This window comes from Scophthalmus maximus, chromosome 13 (genome assembly GCF_022379125.1).
Source record: "Scophthalmus maximus strain ysfricsl-2021 chromosome 13, ASM2237912v1, whole genome shotgun sequence".
Classification (NCBI taxonomy): Eukaryota; Metazoa; Chordata; class Actinopteri; order Pleuronectiformes; family Scophthalmidae; genus Scophthalmus; species Scophthalmus maximus.
This window is the reverse complement of record NC_061527.1, coordinates 2,095,001-2,100,000: the sequence shown is the minus strand read 5'-3', so window position 1 is coordinate 2,100,000 and position 5,000 is coordinate 2,095,001. Positions and strand designations below refer to the sequence as shown.

Here is a 5,000-nt window from a genome sequence, read left to right as displayed (position 1 = left end):
AGGAGGACAAGTGTTACACAAATGTGTTATTAAACCAACATCAATGAAACGATGAAAAGATTTAGTACGTAGATATTTGTCTGTATTTGTTTTGTCCACACACCAAAGTCAGAGCAAATAATTACTAAAGAGGGCGGAGCCACAAATAGATAAAACCTGAGGAAGACGTGGGGATGGAGGAGGAGGAGGAGGAGGAGGAGGAGGACGTGGGGATGGAGGAGGAGGAGGAGGAGGAGGAGGACGTGGGGATGGAGGACGAGGAGGAGGAGGAGGAGGAGGATGAGGACGAGGAGGAGGAGGAGGAGGAGGACAAGGAGGAGGACGTGGGGATGGAGGAGGAGGAGGAGGAGGAGGAGGGGAGGAGGAGGAGGAGGAGGAGGACGTGGGGATGGAGGAGGAGGAGGAGGAGGAGGAGGGGAGGAGGACGTGGGGATGGAGGAGGAGGAGGAGGACAAGGAGGAGGACGTGGGGATGGAGGAGGAGGAGGAGGAGGAGGAGGAGGACGTGGGGATGGAGGAGGAGGAGGAGGAGGAGGGGAGGAGGACGTGGGGATGGAGGAGGAGGAGGAGGAGGAGGAGGAGGAGGGGAGGAGGAGGAGGAGGAGGAGGAGGAGGACGTGGGGATGGAGGAGGAGGAGGAGGAGGAGGGGAGGAGGACGTGGGGATGGAGGAGGAGGAGGAGGAGGAGGAGGGGAGGAGGAGGAGGAGGAGGAGGAGGAGGAGGAGGACGTGGGGATGGAGGAGGAGGAGGAGGAGGAGGGGAGGAGGACGTGGGGATGGAGGAGGAGGAGGAGGAGGAGGAGGGGAGGAGGAGGAGGAGGAGGAGGAGGAGGAGGACGTGGGGATGGAGGAGGAGGAGGAGGAGGAGGGGAGGAGGACGTGGGGATGGAGGAGGAGGAGGAGGAGGAGGAGGACGTGGGGATGGAGGAGGAGGAGGAGGAGGAGGGGAGGAGGACGTGGGGATGGAGGAGGAGGAGGAGGAGGGGGAGGAGGGGGAGGAGGAGGACGACGAGGAGGATGTTGGGAGGGAGGAGGAGGAGGAGGAGGATGTTGGAGAATGACAGTAAAGCCACTAATGTCTTAAAATCTTTTTTAAAAAAGCATACAAACAGAACTATGTCAAATTAATACGGGGCGACCACTGTCGTTTGATTCATTATTTACCTGGACTCATATTGGGTTGTAACAACTAACTAACACAAACAAGTGTGAGCCCATTGTTGTGAGTCTTGAAAGTAATTGATAGGATCCAAAAATCAATCCTGAACTTCACCGGAAGAGACGACAAGAGTGTTGCTGTATACTGAGTGTTATATATATTCATCCTCCTAGTGACAACGAGAACAGAAGCTCCAACACTCTGGAGATTAATAACCGAAACCACATTTGGAAAGTCTGTGAAAATATGGCCAAGACCAATGAAGGGTCACAAGCTGTAGTTGCAGACGTCTTCCTGCGGGCGGGGCTCACTCACAAGAGATGTGGATGAGAGGAGTTCATCTCTCTCCTGACGGGTGATAAGGAGTCGCTGTTATCTCCTTCCTGTGACGACACAGAGCCCATACAGTCAATCACGAGTGTCACGTCCACGCTCGTGTGCTTTAAACACCAGGATCAAAAGCGCGTCCGCTTCATTTTTCCCACGGTGCTCGCTGCACATGCCCGATGACACGTGGAGGCCTTTTTCAAATTCAACCAGCAACAAGGTCGAGTGTCACAAGATGATGAACGGGGGAACAACCCTCCTGTTTCAGCGGACGTGTCAGGCGACTGACTACAACGTGAAGACGTCCTCACAAACTGAGGGATTAAGTCGCACAGCGTCTCCGTGACGACGGCAGTTTGACGCCCGACGGTGAAAAGGCCCGAAACCGACGGGGAGACGAGGCGAGAAGGTTTCACTCTCGCTCGAAACGCTGCCCGTTGCACCGCTTCCATCCTGACGAGAAGGAGGTGAGAGGCTGGTCAATAAACCCATGCGAACAAGATAGCGGCGGGTATGAGTCACATACAGAGGTGACGCACCAGATGGTGAAAGGTGGCGCAGACATTCTTGGTTCCCTGAGGATGAATCCCGTAACAATGTTGGTGAACCTCAGACTTTCTATCCAGCACAGTGACGGGTGACCAGCTCCGGCCTCCAGGCCTGATTACATGAAGATCCATAAATACACTAGAAAGCAACAAAGAGACACCCAAGATTGTCATGAATGAATAAATGAGACACACAGCAGGAGACCGACGCGTCCTTCGGGTTGAGCCTCTCTTCCAGCCCGACGAGTTACGGCAAAAGTAACAAACGGACAAACTCCTTTTTTTTTCTCCGTTGAAGTAAAAGTCAGGGCAGTTTGTCTCGTCTGTGTGTGAAACGTGCTTGTAGTGACGGATCCATCTCAGGATTATTACAGTACAGTATGTAATGTACCAAAGTAACATGCAGAAGATTATTCAACATCAATTAGGTGGATGACTCAAATAAACCCACTATGGCTTCATAATTCTCCCTGCGCTGTATAATGTTTGTCATTTTCTAGTTATTAATTACACTGCAAAAAAAAAGAATATGCATGTGGGACACACACACACACACACACACACACACACACTCAGAGCACAGGTGTTCCCGTCTCAGTGGAGGTGGCGGCGCTCTTCTCGGCTGTCAGATTATTGTCTACCTGTGAGACACTGAGCTCCTTTACACCCGTCTCGCCCTGAGCCCTCCTGTCCGACTGCATCTGGACGACCACCCTCAGAAGCCCAGAGAGTTTCTAATCTCTGCTGCGGTCTGGAAGATCCTACACGAGCTTCCGCAGAATCGATCTCGCCTCGACCTGTGATTCACATGGACGTGGTGCAGAGAGTCTAGCTTTGAGTCAAACAGCTGATTTGTCACTCTCACATTGACACTCTGCCGGCGCGAGTTTTTTTTAGGTAACGGGGCGAAAAAGACGTTTCTCGGTGCAACAGTGGGGCTCAGACTTACGCTACTTCCACTTCTCCTCCAACCTCTGTTAAATGACATCGCTGATCACCGTCTCCACAAGGGGACATATTAACTATGCATATGTGTCTCATACAACCCCACTTCAAAATCACTGAACTGTCCCTTTAAGTACATTTCCTCTGCCGCAAAACAGTGGCAGAGATTAAAAGTCGGGGTCAGTGAGTTTCCTCTGAACCGTCCGAGCCGAAATTCCGACTCGGAGTAGCTTTCCGGTTGCAACTTCCGACCTGGAGGGTCATTGATGACGACTTCCCAGATTATAACGGAACGATAACCCCCGACTTCCGAGCTCCGAGGTGTAACGGAAGGCAGCGTGAGCCATCGTTGCGTTTAAAGGACGAGAGGTGCTCTACTTCTTTGGGCCAAACTTCACTTTACACTACCGGGTGGGGCTAGCTGCTGGCTAGCATGCTAATCCAACATGTTCTTCTTCTAGCCTGCTGTTAAAGAGGCTAAAAGTAAAGTTTTTGCTCTTTGGCCAAAGTTAGCATTACGAGCTATTCACTACGCTGCGAGTTCAGCATCAAACTTTATTCCTTTACTCGTCAAGAGCAACAACAGTTGTTAACTCTTTCTTTTGCTTTTACTTCTTCTTTGCTTCTAATTGAGTTAGCATGCTAACCAGCTAGCTACAGCCTGGCGGGCCCATTTCGACACTTTCGAGTAGCGAGTCACAGTCTAGCGTCCAGTCGGAGGACGTAGCATGAACCTCTTGTGTTGAGAACGACAAGATGGCTTCAGCTCTTCAACCTACAGATAAAGAAATCCTGCGTATAGCGACTTTAATGCTAAAGTTGTTGCTATGTAGCTATAGCAAAAACATACAAATAGCCCTTTTACGCTAAGAATTTACGGTGTTAGTGCTTTTACCAATGACGCTCCTCAACTTTCAAGTCAGTTCATCGTTAGAAACCTTTAAACACTTTGTTCCCAGTTTTCCCGTCAGGTTTTGAATATTTTTTATAGTGTGGGTTGTGTTAAACTTTCTTCATCTTTCTCTCTTTTGTCTACATATTTCCCCTTAATTGGTAACTCCTGTTTTGTAAAGCGCCACATAAGCCTGCTTCCTTTTTCCAATGTGGAAATAAGTAAGATGGATTAATCCGGGTATTGATCGGCGGTCCAGGGGTCTTGTGGTTCTCCAGCCCAATGAAAAGGGCCGCGATCGATGGAAGCACTGATGCTGACGCCCCGACTGACGCTGGCCCACAGTTAACGGGTCAAAGTTGCTTTTTAATCCAGAGCCTTCGAGCGAAACGCTGCAGTGACTTTAACTAACAGACGGAGACGTTGCTGCACGGAGGTGAACTTCACTACTCCTGCACGGTTCACACGTCCAAAAATAGGGAAGGGAAAAAAAAATTGTGACATTGATTCTTGGCGAGAAGAAACTGAAGTATCATCAGTCTCACCGCGTGAGAAAACAAGAGATAGAATCTTTTGTTACATGACAGAATAACCGTCGTGGTAAGTGATAAAACATGTTGCTTCATTGTTTTTTGGTTAATTATCAGTAATTGAGCCTCTCGCGGTCGTTACCGTCTTCAATGATTTATCTCTTACACTCAAAAGGAAAAATGAGCCTTCATCTCTTCTCCGCCGACCCCCTCGTCTATTTCTGAGGACGATCCATTACGGCCGCACGTCCGCGCCTCATCCCATCTGGCCTCTTGTCTCCATTGGGCAAAAAGGTATCAATCATCCTCTGGCCTTAGATGACGCCGCCGCCGCCGCCGCCGCTAATTCAGGCGCTGACAGAGATTTAGTATGAATATGGATTCGCCGCTCTGCAGCGGAGACATGAAAGTTGGAGACCCGCTGAACAAGATTCCTCCTGACATTAAATCCCAAATCACTCCGCTCCTCCAATTTTCCCCCACCGGTTCATCCGTCCACCCGACTGCGAACCTTCACTCAACCCCGAGCTCTGGCTGAAGTTCTGTGTTTTGCATTTAATCAGAGTTTAAATTGTAAGAGGCCAGACATGCAGAGATTTG

General features: G+C 50.2%; 1 protein-coding gene across 2 annotated transcripts in view; it reads right to left on the bottom strand.

The window, feature by feature from the left end:
• LOC118317878 (phosphatase and actin regulator 1) overlaps positions 1 to 5,000 on the bottom strand; it is a 24,343-nt gene that overhangs the window by 9,706 nt on the left and 9,637 nt on the right. The gene's annotated exons all lie outside the window — the stretch shown is intronic.